This window comes from Pleurodeles waltl, chromosome 4_1 (genome assembly GCF_031143425.1).
Source record: "Pleurodeles waltl isolate 20211129_DDA chromosome 4_1, aPleWal1.hap1.20221129, whole genome shotgun sequence".
Taxonomy (NCBI): domain Eukaryota; kingdom Metazoa; phylum Chordata; class Amphibia; order Caudata; family Salamandridae; genus Pleurodeles; species Pleurodeles waltl.
The window spans coordinates 40,816,765-40,838,481 of record NC_090442.1 but is presented as its reverse complement, the minus strand read 5'-3'; the positions used below and the strand labels follow the sequence as shown (position 1 = coordinate 40,838,481).

Genomic DNA, 21,717 nt, shown 5'->3' with positions numbered 1-21,717 from the left:
AATCAAAAAATACCATTGAAGCATAAAACAGAGTATTCAATAAAAGAAGAAAGGAGGATTAACGGCAAAAAAGCACATCATAAGATATGAAACTTTGTAAATTATCAAGATATTGTTTGAAAAAACTCCTTTGATGGAAAGAAGATGAAGAACAGTATGGGATCCTGTCCTGCGCACCTGTAATTGATATGTTCCACATCGATTCATACCACCTAACCCTAAACACCCAAACATACTGCATTCAGTGACCATGTGGCCTAATGGATAAGGCGTCTGACTTCGGATCAGAAGATTGAGGGTTCGAGTCCCTTTATGGTTGAACCTTTTTCTCACAGCACCCAAATTATCTTTACATACAAACTGGAGGCACACTCTTACAATACTCCTTTCACTCTCACTCATTAAGAAAGCCCAATGCAAACTGCACAATCAGTCACATTATGCCTTCAGCATTGCTACTTTTCTGTCTTTCTGCCATACCAAAGTACCTCTTCATAAATGCCACGGATATGCAATACGTATGCAACAATATGACATGGCACAATCATTCTGAACAGAACTGTGGGTAGATTCAGTGCAGGGAGTGTGTGTGCGTGCAGAAAGCAGAAACTATGGATGCTCTATGATTTTCTCCAGGAATAATGCAAATTGTCCCTCAGAAAAAGTATAGTACTAGAGAAGAATCATAAAGGATTGACACAATTGCTGCCTTTGCTTTTGCCCCAGTTGTGTAATCTGTCAAGGACTGGTCTCTTGCAGATTGAGGCACCGAGTTGCAATTGTGTGGTAAAAATCACCCTTACAACCATTTTTGCTATAAACTTGAGATCTTTCTGAGATACTATCTCACAGACTTCTTATGAATGAGGAACTCTGAAATTGTCACATTCCAATTTGTACATCCTTAAAACCATGCTGGTTATTCAAATGGGCAGATTGTTTTGTAAATTCCTTTCTGTCTCGAGTTGTAGATATATTGATACAGAGGCATAATTGTTTGAATGATATATATTGGTTTGGTTGAAGTATGTTAGTAGAGGTGGTGATAGGCTTTCTGTGTCAGTCTGAGAGCAAGGACCGGTTAACGTCTTTTTCCAAGAGCAGTTTGTTGTGAAAGGTATCAGGCAAAGAAGTATGTATTGTCATGTGGTTCTCTGACTGCTTCTGTCCACTTGCCAAACGTTCCAAGGTCCTTTTATAACATAAAAACGGTAACATTGAAGTGGTGGGTGGTGGAGGTTTAAAATGGTCAGTTTAATTAAAGACAGAAAAGTGAAACAAATGACTGCAGAAATACTCTATGTGGCCATGAACTGAGATGAAAGGATGATTTTGGAACTCTGTCTTGCAGATTACACTCAATGCCGCAATGGATAGGACACTACTCTCACAGACCAGGGTGTGTAAGTTTAAGTCTATCTGAGGTGCACACCCTGAACTAATACATTTTTGCTGAAACCTAATCATATTGTTTACTCTTCCTCGTAGCAGCTTGCCAGGGTGATAGTATATTGCAACAGAACCATTCCACTTCTTCACTGAAAAGAGTCATGCTGGTTACCCAAATGTGCAGCGTGTCATTTTATACAGCTTTCTTTATTGAAATTAAACTTGGACTCCCTTGAAATATTCTCTTTCAAAATGATTGTTTTGAGCTGTTGTGAATTTTATTTCTAGAGGTGGTGACAGGCTTTCAGGTACGTGCTTAGGTCAAGGCCCTGTTCATGTCACTTGTATAAGCTAAGTCAGGGAGCAAATTATCAAGTCTAGAAGTTGGAAGTCTGAACTACTGTCGAAGCAGTTTCATTCTCTTTTCAAATAATCCAAAAATACCATTGCAGCATAAAACAGGGTATTCAATAAAGAAAGAAAGCAGGATTAACGGCATAAAAGCACATCATAAGATATGAAATTTTGGAAATTATCAAGATATTGTTTGAAAAAACTCCTTTGATGGAAAGAAGTTGAAGAACGGTATGGGATCTTGTCCTGCGCACCTGTAATTGATATGTTCCACAGCCATTCATACCACCTAACCCTAAACACCCAAACTTATTGCAGTCAGTGACCATGTGGCCTAATGGATAAGGCATTTGACTTCTAATCAGAAGATTTTGGGTTCAAGTCCCTTCATGGTTGAGTCTTTTTCTCACAGCACCCAACTTATCTTTACATACAAACTGGAGGCACACTCTTACAATACTCCTTTCACTCTCACTCATTAAGAAAGCCCAATGCAAACTGCACAATCAGTCACATTATGCCTTCAGCATTGCTACTTTTCTGTCTTTCTGCCATACCAAAGTACCTCTTCATAAATACCACGGATATGCAATACGTATACAACAATATGACATGGCACAATCATTCTGAACAGAACTGTGGGTAAATTCAGTGCAGGGAGTGTGTGTGCGTGCAGAAAGCAGAAACTATGCATGCGTAGAAGCTCTATGATTTTCTCCAGGAATAATGCAAATTGTCCCTCAGAAAAAGTATAGTACTGGAGAAGAATCATAAAGGATTGACACAATTGCTGCCTTTGCTGTTGCCCCAGTTGTGTAATCTGTCAAGGACTGGTCTCTTGCAGATTGAGGCACCTAGTTGCAATTGTGTGGTAAAACTCACCATTCCAACCATTTTTGCTATAAACTTGAGATCTTACTGAGATACTATCTCACAGACTTCTTATGAATGAGGAACTCTGAAATTGTCACATTCCAATTTGTACGTCCTTAAAACCATGGTGGTCATTCAAATGGGCAGATTGTTTTTTAAATTCCTTTCTGTCTCGAGTTGTAGTTATATTGATACAGAGGCATAATTGTTGAATGATATATATTGGTTTAATTGAAATATGTTCGTAGAGGTGGTGATAGGCTTTCTGTGTCTGTCTGAGAGCAAGGACCGGTTAACGTCTTTTTCCAAGAGCAGTTTGTTGTGAAAGGTATCAGGCAAAGGAGTATGTATTGTCATGTGGTTCTCTGATTGCTTCTGTCCACTTGCCAAAAGTTCCAAGGCCCTATTATAACATAAAAACGGTAACATTGAAGTGGTGGGTGGTGGAGGTTAAAAATGGTCAGTTTAATTAAAGACAGAAAAGTGAAACGAATGACTGCAGAAATATTCTATGTGGCCATGAACTGAGATGAAAGGATGATTTTGGAACTCAGTCTTGCAGATTATCCTCAATGCCGTAATGGATAGGGCACTACTCTCACAGACCAGGGTGTGTAAGTTTAAGTCTATCTGAGGTGCACACCCTGAACTAATACATTTTTGCTGAAACCTAATCATATTGTTTACTCTTCCTCATAGCAGCTTGCCAGGGTGATAGTATATTGCAACAGAACCATTCCACTTCTTCACTGAAAAGAGTCATGCTGGTTACCCAAATGTGCAGCGTGTCATTTTAGACAGCTTTCTATATTGAAATTAAACTTGGATTCACTTGAAATATTCTCTTTCAAAATGATTGTTTTGAGCTGCTGTGAATTTTATTTCTAGAGGTGGTGACAGGCTTTCAGGTACGTGCTTAGGTCAAGGCCCTGTTCATGTCACTTGTATAAGCTAAGTCAGGGAGCAAATTAGCAAGTCAAGAAGTTGGAAGTCTGAACTACTGTCAAAGCAGTTTCATTCTATTTTCAAATAATCCAAAAATACCATTGCAGCATAAAACAGAGTATTCAATAAAAGAAGAAAGGAGGATTAACGGCAAAAAGGCACATCATAAGATATGAAACTTTGGAAATTATCAAGATATTGTTTGAAAAAACTCCTTTGATGGAAAGAAGATGAAGAACGGTATGGGATCCTGTCCTGCGCACCTGTAATTGATATGTTCCACATCCATTCATACCTCCTAACCCTAAACACCCAAACATAGTGCAGTCAGTGACCATTTGGCCTAATGGATAAGGCGTCTGACTTCGGATCAGAAGATTGAAGGATCGAGTCCCTTCATGGTTGAGTCTTTTTCTCACAGCACCCAACTCATCTTTACATGCAAACTGGAAACACACTCTTACAATACTCCTTTCACTCTCACTCATTAAGAAAGCCCAATGCAAACTGCACAATCAGTCACGTTATGCCTTCAGCATTGCTACTTTTCTGTCTTTCTGCCATACCAAAGTACCTCTTCATAAATGCCACGGATATGCAATACGTATACAACAATATGACATGGCACAATCATTCTGAACAGAACTGTGGGTAGATTCAGTGCAGGGAGTGTGTGCGTGCAGAAAGCAGAAACTATGCATGGGTAGAAGCTCTATGATTTTCTCCAAAAATAATGCAAATTGTCCCTCAGAAAAAGTATAGTACTAGAGAAGAATCATAAAGGATTGACACAATTGCTGCCTTTGCTGTTGCCCCAGTTGTGTAATCTGTCAAGTACTGGTCTCTTGCAGATTGAGGCACCTAGTTGCAATTGTGTGGTAAAAATCACCCTTACAACCATTTTTGCTATAAACTTGAGATCTTTCTGAGATACTATCTCACAGACTTCTTATGAATGAGGAACTCTGAAATTGTCACATTCCAATTTGTACGTCCTTGAAACTCTGCTGGTTATTCAAATGGGCAGATTCTTTTTTAAATTCCTTTCTGTCTCTAGTTGTAGTTATATTGATACAGAGGCATAATTGTTGAATTATATATATTGGTTTGATTGAAATATGTTCGTAGAGGTGGTGATAGGCTTTCTGTGTCTGTCTGAGAGCAAGGAACGGTTAACGTCTTTTTCCAAGAGCAATTTGTTGTAGAAGGTATCAGGCAAAGGAGTATGTATTGTCATGTGGTTCTCTGACTGCTTCTGTCCACTTGCCAAAAGTTCCAAGGCCCTTTTATAACATAAAAACGGTAAGATTGAAGTGGTGGGTGGCAGAGGTTTAAAATGGTCAGTTTAATTAAAGACAGAAAAGTGAAACGAATGACTGCAGAAATACTCTGGCCCATATTTATACTTTTTGACGCAAAACTGCGCTAACGCAGTTTTGCGTCAAAAAAATTAGCGCCGGCTAACGCCATTCTGAGGCGCCATGCGGGCGCCGTATTCATTGAATGACGTTAGCGGCGTTAGCCGCCGGCACCGTCTGGTGTGCGTTAAAAAAAACGACATACACCAGGCAGCGCCGGCGTAGGGGAAAATGGAGCTTGGGCGTCAAGAAATGGGGCAAGTCAGGTTGAGGCAATTTTTTCGCCACAACCCGATTTGCGCCATTTTTTTTCACTCCCAACCCCCATAGAAATGACTCCTGTCTTAGCAAAGACAGGAGTCATGCCCCCTTGCCCAATGGCCATGCCCAGGGGACTTATGTCCCCTGGGCATGGTCATTGGGCATAGTGGCATGTAGGGGGGCACAAATCAGGCCCCCCTATGCCACAAAAAAAAAAAAAAAAAAACACTTACCTGAACTTACCTTAATGTCCCTGGGATGGGTCCCTCCAGCCTTGGGTGTCCTCCTGGGGTGGGCAAGGGTGACAGGGGGTGTCCCTGGGGGAATGGGAGGGCACCTCTGGGCTCCTTAAGAGCCCACAGGTCCCTTAACGCCTGCCTTTTGCAGGCGCTAAAAAACGGCGCAAAAGCAGCCGTGCGTCATTTTTTTTGACCCGCCCACTCCCGGGCGTGAATTTTGCCCGGGAGTATAAATCCGACGCACATGCCTCGGAGTCGATTTTTTAGACGTGAACGCCTACCTTGCATCTCATTAACGCAAAGTAGGTGTCCACGCAAAAAAATGACGCAAACTCCATGGACTTTGGCGCTAGACGCGTCTAACGCCAAAGTATAAATATGGAGTTAGTTTTGCGTCGAAATTGCGTCAAAAAAACTACGCAATTCCGGCGCAAACGGAGTATAAATATGCCCCTATATGTGGCCATGAACTGAGATGAAAGGATGATTTTGGAACTCTGTCTTGCAGATTACCCTCAATGCCGCAATGGATAGGGCACTACTCTCACAGACCAGGGTGTGTAAGTTCAAGTCTATCTGAGGTGCACACCCTGAACTAATACATTTTTGCTGAAACCTAATCATATTGTTTACTCTTCCTCGTAGGAGCTTGCCAGGGTGATAGTATATTGCAACAGAACCATTCCACTTCTTCACTGAAAAGAGTCATGCTGGTTACCCAAATTTGCAGCGTGTCATTTTATACAGCTTTCTTTATTGAAATTAAACTTAGACTCACTTGAAATATTCTCTATCAAAATGAGTGTTTTGAGCTGCTGTGAATTTTATTTCTACAGGTGGTGACAGGCTTTCAGGTACGTGCTTAGGTCAAGGCCCTGTTCATGTCACTTGTATAAACTAATTCAGGGAGCAAATTAGCAAGTCAAGAAATGGGAAGTCTGAACTACTGTCAAAGCAGTTTCATTCTCTTTTCAAATAATCCAAAAATACCATTGCAGCATAAAACAGAGTATTCAATAAAAGAAGAAAGGAGGATTAACGGCAAAAAAGCACATCATAAGATATGAAACTTTGGAAATTATCTAGATATTGTTTGAAAAAACTCCTTTGATGGAGAGAAGATGAAGAACGGTATGGGATCCTGTCCTGCGCACCTGTAATTGATATGTTCCACATCCAATTATACCACCTAACCCTAAACACCCAAACATATTGCAGTCATTTACCTTGTGGCCTAATGGATAAGGTGTCTGACTTTGGATCAGAAGATCGAGGCTTTGAGTCGCTTCATGGTTGAGTCTTTTTCTCACAGCACCCAACTTATCTTTACATACAAACTGGAAACACACTCTTACAATACTCCTTTCACTCTCACTCATTAAGAAAGCCCAATGCAAACTGCACAATCAGTCACGTTATGCCTTCAGCATTGCTACTTTTCTGTCTTTCTGCCATACCAAAGTACCTCTTCATAAACGCCACGGATATGCAAATGTATACAACAATATGACACGGCACAATCATTCTTAACAGAACTGTGGGTAGATGCAGTGCAGGGAGTGTGTGCGTGCAGAAAGCAGAAACTATGCATGCGTAGAAGCTCTATGATTTTCTCCAGGAAAAATGCAAATTGTCCCTCAGAAAAAATATACTACTGGAGAAGAATCATAAAGGATTGACACAATTGCTGCCTTTGCTGTTGCCCCAGTTGTGTAATCTGTCAAGGACTGGTCTCTTGCAGATTGAGGCACCTAGTTGCAATTGTGTGGTATAAATCACCCTTACAACCATTTTTGCTATAAACTTGAGATCTTTCTTAGATACTATCTCACAGACTTCTTATGAATGAGGAACTCTGAAATTGTCACATTCCAGTTTGTACGTCCTAAAAACTCTGCTGGTTATTCAAATGGGCAGATTGTTTTTTTAATTCCTTTCTGTCTCGAGTTGTAGTTATATTGATACAGAGGCATAATTGTTGAATGATATATTTTGGTTTGATTGAAATATGTTCGTAGAGGTGGTGATTGGCTTTCTGTGTCTGTCTGAGAGCAAGGACCGGTTAAAGTCTTTTTCCAAGAGCAATTTGTTGTGAAAGGTATCAGGCAAAGGAGTATGTATTGTGATGTGGTTCTCTGACTGCTTCTGTCCACTTGCCAAAAGTTCCAAGGCCCTATGATAGCACAAAAACGGTAAGATTGAAGTGGTGGGTGCCGGAGGTTTAAAATGGTCAGTTTAATTAAAGACAGAAAAGTGAAACGAATGACTGCAGAAATACTGTATGTGGCCATGAACTGAGATGAAAGGATGATTTTGGAACTCTGTCTTGCAGATTACCCTCAATGCTGCAATGGATAGGGCACTACTCTCACAGACCAGGGTGTGTAAGTTTAAGTCTATCTGAGGTGCACACCCTGAACTAATACATTTAGGCTGAAACCTAATCATATTGTTTACTCTTCCTCGTAGCAGCTTGCCAGGGTGATAGTATATTGCAACAGAACCATTCCACTTCTTCACTGAAAAGAGTCATGCTGGTTACCCAAATGTGCAGCGTGTCATTTTATACAGCTTTCTTTTTTAAATTAAACTTGGACTCACTTGAAATATTCTCTTTCAAAATGATTGTTTTGAGCTGCTGTGAATTTTATTTCTAGAGGTGGTGACAGGCCTTCAGGTACGTGCTTAGGTCAAGGCCCTGTTCATGTCACTTGTATAAGCTAATTGAGGGAGCAAATTAGCAAGTCAAGAAATGGGAAGTCTGAACTACTGTCAAAGCAGTTTCATTCTCTTTTCAAATAATCCAAAAATACCATTGCAGCATAAAACAGAGTATTCAATAAAAGAAGAAAGGAGGATTAACGGCAAAAAAGCACAGCATAAGATATGAAACTATGGAAATTATCTATATATTGTTTGAAAAAACTCCTTTGATGGAAAGAAGATGAATAACGGTATGGGATCCTGTCCTGCGCACCTGTAATTGATATGTTCCACATCCATTCATACCACCTAACCCTAAACACCCAAACATATTGCAGTCAGTGACCATGTGGCCTAATGGATAAGGTGTTTGACTTCGGATCAGAAGATTGAGGGTTCCAGTCCCTTCATGGTTGAGTCTTTTTCTCACAGCACACAACTTATCTTTACATACAAACTGGAAACACACTCTTACAATACTCCTTTCACTCTCACTCATTAAGAAAGCCCAATGCAAACTGCACAATCAGTCACGTTATGCCTTCAGCATTGCTACTTTTCTGTCTTTCTGCCACACTAAAGTACCTCTTCATAAATGCCACGGTTATGCAATACGTATACAACAATATGACATGGCACAATCATTCTTAACAGAACTGTGGGTAGATGCAGTGCAGGGAGTGTGTGTGCGTGCAGAAAGCAGAAACTATGCATGCGTAGAAGCTCTATGATTTTCTCCAGGAATAATGCAAATTGTCCCTCAGAAAAAGTATAGTACTGGAGAAGAATCATAAAGGATTGACACAATTGCTGCCTTTGCTGTTGCCCCAGTTGTGTAATCTGTCAAGGACTGGTCTCTTGCAGATTGAGGCACCTAGTTGCAATTGTGTGGTATAAATCACCCTTACAACCATTTTAGCAATAAACTTGAGATCTTTCTGAGATACTATCTCACAGACTTCTTATGAATGAGGAACTCTGAAATTGTCACATTCCAATTTGTACGTCCTTAAAACTCTGCTGGTTATTCAAATGGGCAGATTGTTTTTTATATTCCTTTCTGTCTCGATTTGTAGTTATATTGATACAGAGGCAAAATTGTTGAATGATATATATTGGTTTGATTGAAATATGTTCGTAGAGGTGGTGATAGGCTTTCTGTGTCTGTCTGAGAGCAAGGACCGGTTAATGTCTTTTTCCAAGAGCAGTTTGTTGTGAAAGGTATCAGGCAAAGGAGTATGTATTGTGGTGTGGTTCTCTGACTGCTTCTGTCCACTAGCCAAAAGTTCCAATGCCCTATGATAGCACAAAAACGGTAAGATTGAAGTGGTGGTTGGCAGAGGTTTAAAATGGTCAGTTTAGTTAAAGACAGAAAAGTAAAATGGATGACTGCAGAAATACTCTATGTGGCCATGAACTGAGATGAAAGGATGATTTTGGAGCTCTGTCTTGCAGATTACCCTCAATGCCGCAATGAATAGGGCACTACTCTCACAGACCAGGGTGTGTAAGTTTAAGTCTATCTGAGGTGCACACCCTGAACTAATACATTTTTGCTGAAACCTAATCATATTGTTTACTCTTCCTCGTAGCAGCTTGCCAGGGTGATAGTATATTGCAACAGAACCATTCCACTTCTTCACTGAAAAGAGTCATGCTGGTTACCCAAATGTGCAGCGTGTCATTTTATACAGCTTTCTTTATTGAAATTAAACTTGGACTCACTTGAAATATTCTCTTTCAAAATTATTGTTTTGAGCTGCTGTGAATTTTATTTCTAGAGGTGGTGACAGGCTTTCAGGTACGTGCTTAGGTCAAGGCCCTGTTCATGTCACTTGTATAAGCTAATTCATGGAGCAAATTAGCAAGTCAAGAAATGGGAAGTCTGAACTACTGTCAAAGCAGTTTCATTCTCTTTTCAAATAATCAAAAAATACCATTGCAGCATAAAACAGAGTATTCAATAAAAGAAGAAAGGAGGATTAACGGCAGAAAAGCACATTATAAGATATGAAACTTTGGAAATTATCAAGATATTGTTTGAAAAAACTCCTTTGATGGAAAGAAGATGAAGAACGTTATGGGATCTTGTCCTGCGCACCTGTAATTGATATGTTCCACATCCATTCATACCACCTAACCCTAAACACCCAAACACATTGCAGTCAGTGACCATGTGGCCTAATGGATAAGGCGTCTGACTTCGGATCACAAAATTGAGGGTTCGAGTCCCTTCATGGTTGAGTCTTTTTCTCACAGCACCCAACTTATCTTTACATACAAACTGGAGGCACACTCTTACAATACTCCTTTCACTCTCACTCATTAAGAAAGCCCAATGCAAACTGCACAATCAGTCACATTATACCTTCAGCATTGCTACTTTTCTGTCTTTCTGCCATACCAAAGTACCTCTTCATAAATGCCACGGATATCCAATACGTATACAACAATATGACATTGCACAATCATTCTGAACAGAACTGTGGGTAGATTCAGTGCCGGGAGTGTGTGTGCGTGCAGAAAGCAGAAACTATGCATGCGTAGAAGCTCTATGATTTTCTCCAGGAATACTGCAAATTGTCCCTCAGAAAATGTATAGTACTGGAGAAGAATCATAAAGGATTGACACAATTGCTGCCTTTGTTGTTGCCCCAATTGTGTAATCTGTCAAGGACTGGTCTCTTGCAGACTGAGGCACCTAGTTGCAATTGTGTGGTATAAATTACCCTTACAACCATTTTTGCTATAAACTTGAGATCTTTCTGAGATACTACCTCACAGACTTCTTATGATTAAGGAACTCTGAAATTGTCACATTCAATTTGTACATCCTTAAAACTCTGCTGGTTATTCAAATGGGCAGATTGTTTTTTAAATTCCTTTCTGTCTCGAGTTGTAGTTATATTGATACAGAGGCATAATTGTTGAATGATATATATTGGTTTGATTGAAATATGTTCGTAGAGGTGGTGATAGGCTTTCTGTGTCTGTCTGAGAGCAAGGACCGGTTAACGTCTTTTTCCAAGAGCAGTTTGTTGTGAAAGGTATCAGGGAAAGGAGTATGTATTGTGATGTGGTTCTCTGACTGTTTCTGTCCACTTGCCAAAAGTTTCAAGGCCCTATGATAGCAGAAAAATGGTAAGATTGAAGTGGTGGTTGGCAGAGGTTTAAAATGGTCAGTTTAGTTAAAGACAGAAAAGTGAAATGGATGACTGCAGAAATACTGTATGTGGCCATGAACTGAGATGAAAGGATGATTTTGGAGCTCTGTCTTGCAGATTACTCTCAATGCCGCAATGAATAGGGCACTACTCTCACAGACCAGGGTGTGTAAGTTTAAGTCTATCTGAGGTGCACATCCTGAACTAATACATTTTTGCTGAAACCTAATCATATTGTTTACTCTTCCTCGTAGCAGCTTGCCAGGGTGATAGTATATTGCAAAAGAACCATTCTACTTCTTCACTGAAAAGAGTCATGCTGGTTACCCAAATGTGCAGCGTGTCATTTTATACAGCTTTCTTTATTGAAATTAAACTTGGACTCACTTGAAATATTCTCTTTCAAAATGATTGTTTTAGCTGCTGTGAATTTTATTTCTAGAGGTGGTGACAGGCTTTCAGGTACGTGCTTAGGTCAAGGCCCTGTTCATGTCACTTGTATAAGCTAATTTCGGGAGCAAATTAGCAAGTCAAGAAATGGGAAGTCTGAACTACTGTCAAAGCAGTTTCATTCTCTTTTCAAATAATCCAAAAATACCATTGCAGCATAAAACAGAGTATTCAATAAAAGAAGAAAGGAGGATTAACGGCAAAAAAGCACATCATAAGATATGAAACTTTGGAAATTATCAACTTTCGGCCATGAATAACCACACCAGTTCATTCAAAGTTAATGAATTTATTTCCCTATATTAACAAAGCTAGCACGATATAAATGTGTCTCAACACCAAATGATGTATGTAAATGAACATTAATAGCTGTCCATAACGGCGAAAAAGATGCAATCTATGCAGCATTTGAATAACAATGCATTCGATAATAGCAACGCAAACCACTAAAACTATAATCTGTAATGGGCTAATTGCATACATTAGTCAGCATAACAAGGTCTCAAATTGCATCGTGCAACAAATGAATCCTCATCTAACCTCAAATTAGCATCTGCATGTGGGACTTCATGCAAAAACAATTTAGCAACATTGATTTGGAAAACTCCTAACTAGGGCTCTTATCAAAAATCAGCAGTTGGTTACCTAAAAAGAAACACAATGCAATTGTACATTTTCCTTTCATATTTACCAAATTCAATCAGCATTCAAGGAAGTCTTCGTCTCACAGGTACCGGTTTCGATCAGCATGGGACGGGGCAAAGGGGGCAGGGTGGACAGGGCAATTGCCTCACAGCGGCAAGATAAAAGGACAAAACTACTACTTTATGTAAAGGGACGAATCAAAGTTAAAGTCTCTAGGGCGAGAATTACTTAAAGTCTCTTTCTCTCGATTAGAGAAAGCATCAAAGTCTCATTCAAAATGGCGTCGAACATCAATTGGCATCGTAGAAGATGGCAAAATGACGAGGTCTGCAAGATGGGCCATAATGGCTGCAATGGAATGGTTAATGTCCTGCAAATGGCGGGTAATGGCCGCTTTCTTCTTGTGCACCAGGTTTAAATAAACAACAGTTCAAATCCAGTAGGGTCTTCCATTGGAGGGTTCATAGGTTGGCTTCAAACTGTCCAATCAAAAACAACAATTTACAAGCGTCTACCTAGGCATACATTATCCTTGGAGTCGGGAACGTAAGTTGCAACATATTTTACCAATTAACTCACTTTCAGAGCTTCCATTGTCTGCACCTGCAGATTGACCTTGGAGCAAAGAGGAAGATGCCAGGCTGGCACGAAACCTTAAAGATAAGCATGTGAACCGATCTCACTGGAAAAGTACAGCTTCAAGCAGGAATACACGTTTTATTAGCTCATTAGAAAAACACGAGCATCTAAACCGTGAGACAAGGCAACTAGGCCGAAGCCTCCACTAAAGTTATGCTAAGTTAAAACATTTCAAACAAGCAAATCATGGCACACGTTTACGGTTATGTCAGATTAGTACAATTCTAATACATCACGTTATATAAAGCACGCTTATAAATGTTGGCGAACTACTCTGAGGGCACATTTGTCCCCGTACAATCTTTATGAGTTCGGTTAAAGTCACACTTGATTATTGCGGCACTACGTTTATGCGCTAATAAATGTAAAACCTTCATTTCTGCGTCATCAATCCCTCCTCTGATGACTATTTGTCATCACACAAAACTATTCCCACAAATTTTATTCCATTAAAATTCTGTCAGTTCTCTTTGCCTTTTAGTTCCCCTTGTTCTTGCCTGGTATTCTTCTGCCATTCTTTTCATTATTTTCTCTTCCTTCCTTCTCTTAATTCTTGCCATGATCATTAGTATTCCCCTCTTTATTCCCCAAATCCCAAAAATGCAAATTAGTACTATTAGTATTCCCTGTATTATTTTTAGTAATATTCCATTCCAAATGCCACCAAGCCAATTTCCCACTGAAGCAACTCCCTTTCCAACCTTCTCCCAAACTCCTGGTTCTTTCAATTCCTTCAAGTCTGCACTCTCTTTTGTTAGATTTGCAAGCATTGTTTTAATCTTCACACTGTTGTCTGGTATATACGTGCAACAGTGACGCGCACCAAGCATTTTGCAAACGCCGCCATCCTTTGCTAAAAGAATGTCTAGGGCAAGCCTGTTTTGAAGAGTCATAGCTCTCTCTGCTGCAAGTTCAGCATCCATCAGGATTATAGCACCTGAAAACTTTGTCAACATGTTATCCACTACAGTAGACAACTTTCTTATTTTGATGGAATTCAACACAACTCCCAATGAAGGAATCATGGCTCCAAATATATCTCCTACCACAGCAGCTGCGGTCTCTCTTTTCTGGATATGATGAGATCCAGACGTCTTTGGAATCACCAATAGGTCATCCAGTTGATAAACCTTTGGGAACACTATACCCAAATAACATTTCCCCCACCATCCCTTTGGAAGACGATAATAGGCATTATGCCCACAAATGTAATATACACCAGGTATGACAGGGTCAAGTCCGTTCAGCATGAATGTCCATTTGGCCTTAAAGATAAACGTATGTTTACATTCACTCGCTCCCACGAAAATGTTATCATAATAAGATTCACCACGATATATACAAAATTTCCCTACATGCCAAGCGTCTAAAGCTGTTTTTCCGTGTGTTTTGATTGCGGCAAAAGCATAATTATCTACTGAAGTCCTCTTACTTAGCTCTTTTTCTAATTTCACATTCATTTGTGCCCTTCTAACATCTGTGCGATCTAAAAAGCTTATTTCTACTGCAGAAAGCGAGCAGGTAAGGTTTTCCCTATGAGCGGGAGCTGTTTCAAAAGGTTGCATTGGCTCGAAAAATTCCCTCATTATTTTAGCATCCCAATCTTTAGCAATCTGGCTTAGTTGCGTTATTATAGGAACATATGCAAAGGTAACATCATAATTTGAATAAAAATACTGTATGTTAGTTTGACCATAAAATCTAGAAGTTACTAAACTACATGTAATCCCATATGTAAGAGGCATGTGGTGATAAGTCACCCCTTCCGTTACCGATGTCGGTATCTGTGTACACACATAACAATCTTTCGCGTCCATAGTCTCAACATATTCTGTTAGTAGGCGATAGAAAACATTATACGAAAGTTCCTTCTTATCATGCAAGTGTCTCTCATCTAATTCTAGTCTTTTCAATGCGGTTAGTTCAGTGACAGTAACAGGAGCAGAAGTAGAAGCATCACCTTTCTCATTCTCACCCTTACCACGCATTGCAAGCACTATTGCCATTATTATTAGTACACATGCAGTTATCAAGCCTATACACGCATATTTACAATATTTCACTCTACTATTTTGTGTAGCGTACTTAGTCATGATCTGTATAGAATCAGAGAGCTAGAAGCACTTATAAAGAAACGATTTAGCAATTAGTTACAAAGCTGAACGAGCGCAATGTTCACACAGTTTTCTTCAGGAGCCCAGTCACTTATCGGTTAGCAGCATTTGTCTCAATTCGGCAATAACTCAGTCTTTTATCAGTTAGCAACGTTGTCTCAAATCGGGTTTAAGAGTCAATCAGGTTATCAAAGTCTTATCAAGTTAGCAAATGTCTCATCCGGTTTAGCAATGTCTCAGCTGGTTGTATCACGTTAGATTATAGCAAGCAATGTCATTTATCACCCTTTCAATCAATAGTGTCCATAAAACTTTTCTTTTCTATTGGTATCTCTTCTTCTTCGTTCTCGAGGCTAAGAGATACAAATTCGTCGGTCCAATCGTCATTGACTACATATGCCCATTCTGGACCGGAATATCTCCTGTTTGGTATCCTTTTCCTTTTCAATTTTGCATCTCTCTTCGATTCTGCCTCACTGGTACTTTCCTCTTTGGCCAAGTCTTTTTCTTCACTTGATGTTGGTACCACGACAGACACTTCCTTTCTTTTCTCTTTCACTCTTGGCCCTTCACTGTCGTTCAACGTTTCTCTAGTTCTTAGTTTTACTGGTGATATACTTGGTCTTCTCTTTGCACTGTGTCCACTTGATGGACCTGCGATCTCTTCTGAGGAAGTTTGAACAGTTTCGTTCTGTTCTGCCTTGTCCCCTCCTTCTGGGGAGTCAATCAGGTTTTTCTTTTCTTTTTCTGTACCGTCTGCTTCTGGGAAAGCCCTCCTCTGATCAGGCTCTCCTGCTTCTTCACCTCTTTCGAGCCCTTTGTCCCCGTTACTTTCTTCAGGCTCTTTGTTACCTTCAGCTGCTTCAGGCTCTTTGCTACCTTCAGCTGCTTCAGGCTCTTTGCTACCTTCAGCTGCTTCGTCGCTGTCTGAGGTTTCTCCTTGGTCTTCCCCAAGTGAATCGGTTGTTTCGTCCTCAGAGAATATTTCTCTCTCTTCTATTTCTGCCTGTTCGCTCCTAGTTCTGTTTTGCTCTGTCTCAGCGCTCGGCACTTTGTTATCAGGTACTGGCAGTTTCAGCGCTTCAACTTCCTCATCTGTGGGACACAACACCTTCTTTGTATGACTGGCGTGAATCCAGTTGGGAACTCCCGCACACTTCACAGCGGTAGTGGTCGTCAGGATCACTTGGAAAGGGCCTTTCCAACGGGGTTCCAGACATGACTTCCTCACGTGCTTCTTTATCACGACCCAGTCACCTGCTTTCAGTGTGTGTCCTGGACCTTGGATCGGTGACAAGGTGGTTGCTTCCACCTGGTGAGAGAAAGAGCGAACCACGTCAGCCAGACCTTTGCAGTAGTCTAACACCATATCATCTGTAATATTCAAAAGCGCGTTTGCGGGAACTGCAGGAAGTCTCATGGCCCTGCCCATGAGAATTTCGTGCGGGGGCAATCCAGTCTTTCTGTCAGGGGTGTTTCTCATTGACATTAACACCAAAGGCAATGCGTCAGGCCATTTCAAATTTGTCGATGCACATATTTTCGCCATTCTTGATTTCAGTGTACCATTCATCTGTTCCACCAGTCCTGAGGCTTCAGGGCGATAGCTACAATGCAGTTTTTGCTCAATGTTCAGCGCTGCGCAAAGTAACTTTATCACCTCGTTATTGAAGTGACTTCCTCTATCCGATTCTAAAGAGATCGGGAATCCGAAACGTGGTATCAACTCCCTCAACAATAGTTTTGCAACTGTAAGGCTGTCATTTCTACGTGTGGGGTATGCTTCAATCCAGTGACTAAAAATGCACACAATCACCAACACATACTTCAGACCTCCATGCACAGGCATCTCAATAAAGTCCATCTGCATTCTGCTGAACGGGCCACCCGCCCTACCAATGTGGCTCACGTTCACAACCGTTCCCTTTCCTGGGTTCATCTGCTGACAAATGACACAACGATGGCAAACTGCTTCTGCAACTTGACGGAATCTGGGGTTAAACCAATCAGTTTTGAACAATCTTATCATGGCACCTCTCCCTAGGTGAGCCTGCCCATGATAGAACCGCGCTAGCTGCGATAAGAGACTATTTGGTAAAACAAATTTTCCTTCATTTGAAACCCATAACTCATCTGGTCTCCTTGTACATTGTGACTTAATCCAGGAAACTCTTTCATCCTCCCTGACGCTATTCTGTAATGCTTTTAGTTCATCCATTGTATCCACGACCTTCAAGGCAAATGCTTCAGCTGGTTCGAGTTCTGGTTCACTTATCAAATTCCATTCATCCCTGAGCAATATACAGTTCAAGGCACAAAATCTTGCGACTTGATCCGCATATGCATTTCCCAGAGAAACATAGTCCTGTCCTTTTGTATGAGCACTACACTTTACCACTGCAATTTTGGCTGGCATCTGAATGGCGTGTAACAATTCCCTTATTCTCTCCCCGTTTTTCACTGGGGACCCTGAAGAGGTCAGGAAACCTCTCTTTGACCATAGTTGCCCAAAGTCGTGCACAATTCCAAACCCGTACTGACTGTCAGTGTAAATGGTAACCTTCATCAATGTAGACAGTTGGCATGCTCTTGTAAGGGCTACAAGCTCTGCTACTTGTGCGGAATAGACTCCTTGAAGCCAGGATGCTTCCAAGACACCTGTTACAGTACATACAGCATATCCTGCTTTCAAAATTCCCAATGCATCTCTTAAACATGACCCATCAACAAAAACAATTTGGTCATTTTCATCAAGCTTAGTATCCTTAATGTCAGGTCGGGGTTTTGTGCAAAATTCAGTCACCTGAAGGCAGTCGTGCTCGACGTCTTCAGCGTTCTCAATTTCAGCATTTTCACCGGGAAGCAAGGTTGCTGGATTCAACGTAGTGCACCTTTTCAGCTGCACATTCGGTGAGCCCAGAATTATTGTTTCATACCTTGTGAGTCTTGCTCCAGTCATGTGTTGCGTTCGGGAGCGGGTCAAAAGTATCTCAACTGAGTGAGGGACCATGACTGTTAATGGGTGTCCCATCACTATTCCTTCACTCTGAGTGAGGCTGATACCAACTGCTGCTACAGCGCGCAAACACCCTGGCAGTGCTGCTGCGACCGGATCCAAAGTAGCTGAAAAATACGCTACTGGTCTGTTTATGCCACCATGGGCTTGGGTCAAGACAGACAAAGAACATGCATCACGTTCATGACAAAACAATGTGAAAGCTTTGTGTAATCAGGCATACCTAAAGCTGGAGCCCTGCACATGCATTCTTTCAATTCAATAAAAGCATCCATCTCATCTCCTTTCAGCTCAATTTCATCCAAGGCATCCTTCTGGGTCAGTTTCAGTAAAGGCTTTGCTAGAGTTGAAAAGTTGGGAATCCACTGGCGACAGTAGCTCACCATCCCCAAAAACTTCCTCACCTCCCTCCTCGTCTTTGGTGGACTCATTTGAAGTACACTTGTTATTCTTTCCTTCATTATTCTCCGTGACCCTTTCTCTATTTGATGACCCAAGTATTTTACTTTCTTCTGACAGAACTGCAACTTTGAAGGAGACACCTTGTGTCCATTCCTTCCCAAATGGTTCAGTAGAGCAATGGTGTCGGCTGTGCAGCCACTTTCTGTCTTAGATGCAATCAGTAAGTCATCGATGTACTGTACTAGGGTTGACTCGAATGGCAATTCTAACGCTTCCAAGTCTTTCTTTAGAATCTGATTGAAAATTGACGGTGACTCTGAAAACCCTTGAGGAATTCGACACCAACTGTAAACTCTGTCTAAGAATTTGAAACAAAAGAGAAATTGGCTGTCCTCATGAAGAGGCACCGAAAAGAATGCTTGTGACAAGTCAATGACTGAGAACCACTCGGCATCGCAAGGGACTTGAAACATTATCACAGCTGGATTCGGTACTACAGGGCAGCATTTAATTATGATGTCATTTATTTTCCTCAAGTCCTGCACGATTCGGACCTTTCCACTCGGCTTTATTAGTCCCATGATTGGTGAATTACATGGACTGCTTAACACTTCTTTCAGTACTCCCTGTTTTACAAACTCGTCAATGAGTTGGGCGACTTTCATGAGGGTGTCTTGTGCCATGTGGTATTGTGGGGTCTGGGGAAAGGTTACATTGGGTTTTACGGTCACTTTCACTGGTTCCACTCCTTTCACCAATCCCACCTCTTTTCCTGTCATATCCCACACTTCCTTTCCGACTGTTTCCCGTAATTCAGCTGGAATATCTTCTTCAGTTATCATCGGAAAAAGGTTAATCAGAGGATATTCTTCATCGACAGTTTCCATCTCATCCCCTTCTACACTGTCCTCTTCTTCCCCATCACTGCTCGTCTGAATTCTAATTCCATCGTTCGAACACATAATCGAACATCCCAATTTGCACAATAGGTCTCTCCCTAACAGTGCTATCGGGCTTGAGTCACATACCACAAATTTATGTAACCCTTGATAGTTACCAATTCTGACTTGTACTGGATCTGTGATTGGGTTCGTCAGGTGCCTGTTTGCTACTCCCACTACTTGAACTGTTCTCCCTGAGAGTGGCAAATTTGGTACTTTAATGCTCCTAACAGTTGAACGTGTGGCTCCTGTGTCAACCAAGAATGAAACACGATGACCCATAACACTTCCCTCCACATATGGACCCTTTTGATCAACTTCTAAAGATGCTGCAAGAACACAATTTCCCTCCTCATCTGAACTTTCACTCTCCCATACATTGTTTATTCCATTCTCACTGTGTAATGGGAACTGTTGTACGGTGCCATTTGTATTCATCACCTGACCCGAGACCTGTGGAGGAACCATCACTTGCTGCTGACTCACTGGTGCCAAAGGTATTTGCATTTGCTGATTAGGTACCATGGGAAACTGCTGTTGCATTGGCTGCATTTGCGTCATCTGCATACGGGGCATCTGCATCTGCTGCAGCTGCATGGGCTGTAATCCCTGCAGCTGATTTATGGTCTGAAAATTTGGGTTTGGACCTCTCATTTTCGGTCCCCTCATTGTCTGGAATGCATTGACATCATTGTTTTGCGGACCAACACCTGCACCTTCCTGCATCACCATCGGGCACTCGCGTTTCCAATGTTCGACGATTCCGCACACGTGACACGGCATCACCCTTTTCATTGCCTGCACACCATTCGGAATTGCAACAGTGTTCAAATCCGGACCATTACTCCCAAAGCCTCCTCTGCCTCTGCCTCTCGCCTGTGGCTGAAACACCATATTTCCCTGCGGCTGCGGCTGCGGTATCTGCTGTTGAAACCCTTGCAACCCTTGCAGACCTGTCTGAGCTGCTTTAAGTTGCATCACCATCACTTTCTCTTTCAACCTTTTCTGTTTCACTTCAATTTCGTCGCTACAGTATTTCGCATAATTCAACACCTCATCAATAGGTTTCGACTGCCAACAAATCAAATGCGTCTTTATCATCTGACTTATCTCTGGTCTCAGCCCTTCCACAAATCTAAACACAAAATGAAGCATGTCCTTCGCCTCTATTGTTTCCGTGCCACTGTAGTTCTTGAACGCCTTCAACAACCTCTCATAGTAACCATGAATCGACTCTTTAGTCTCTTGGGCAGTTCGATCAATCTTCTGCCAATCCACATTTTTCGTGGCAACCTTCGTCTTCAAATGCTCAATCACCTTATAGTACAAGCTCATTACCATAGGTGATGGTGCACCCGTATCCCTGTCTCTCTCTGGTTCACTTGTCGGCCAACCTACAGCCCTTTTGCAGTCTTCCCACAAATCTGCCGGAACCACAATCTCAAAGAGGGTGTTCAGGTCTTCCCAAAGACATTTTGCAAGCTTCACAAACCTATCAGTCTGTTGATACCATTCAATCGGTTTCTCTCTCAGTTTGGGAAAATCATCCGTAAAAGACTGAATGTCGCTTCTGTGCCACGGTACATGTATTAATTTTCCCCCTGCTGTCTCCCTCATTGGTAACATGGTTATTGCATCACTACTCTGCGGTCTTTTCTCCTTATGCTCTGGGACACTGTCTTTCCTCTTTTCCTTTTTCTTTGCCCATCTGCTTTCCCATTTGTCTAAGCACCTCCACACTTGTGCACTCTGCAGCAATTCTCTAAGGTGCGTTTTCATGCCTGCTGACCTCATGTGTTCAAAGTCTGTGGTCCCGAAATCCAATCTATAGCTCCTGCTCAAGTGTTTTGTCTTGTCTATCTCAACCCCGTTTTTGTCAGCTATTTCTTGCAACCTTCTATGTACCTTGTTCACTTCTCTCGTAATCCTAGGACATAGATACCTCAGCTCTTCTTCCGAGTAGGACTCTAACCTATTCAAACCCATAGTCCCTTCCACCAATTCTTCTGCTTCCATGTTCAACCTGACCTTATTCAGATAAGTCTTCTCCCTTCCCACTGGCTGAGCTTTGTGTGGAATTCAGACTGTTGAACCACTGTGTCAGCTGTTGCGCATTCAACCCCATCAGTGTAGCATTCACATCGACTGCCATTGATGGTTGCGGCAACTTTTCAGTGTTCGATGATAGCGGTATCATCAGTGGGGGACTCGACCTCACCACTGT

The 21,717-nt window shown here is 41.4% G+C and overlaps 1 non-coding gene across 1 annotated transcript; it reads left to right on the top strand.

Moving 5' to 3' along the window:
* The first annotated feature begins 246 nt into the window (after positions 1-246).
* Positions 247-319, top strand: TRNAR-UCG (transfer RNA arginine (anticodon UCG)). The gene has a single exon. It is a non-coding gene; the product is annotated as a tRNA-Arg (tRNA).
* Positions 320-21,717: the final 21,398 nt, after the last annotated feature.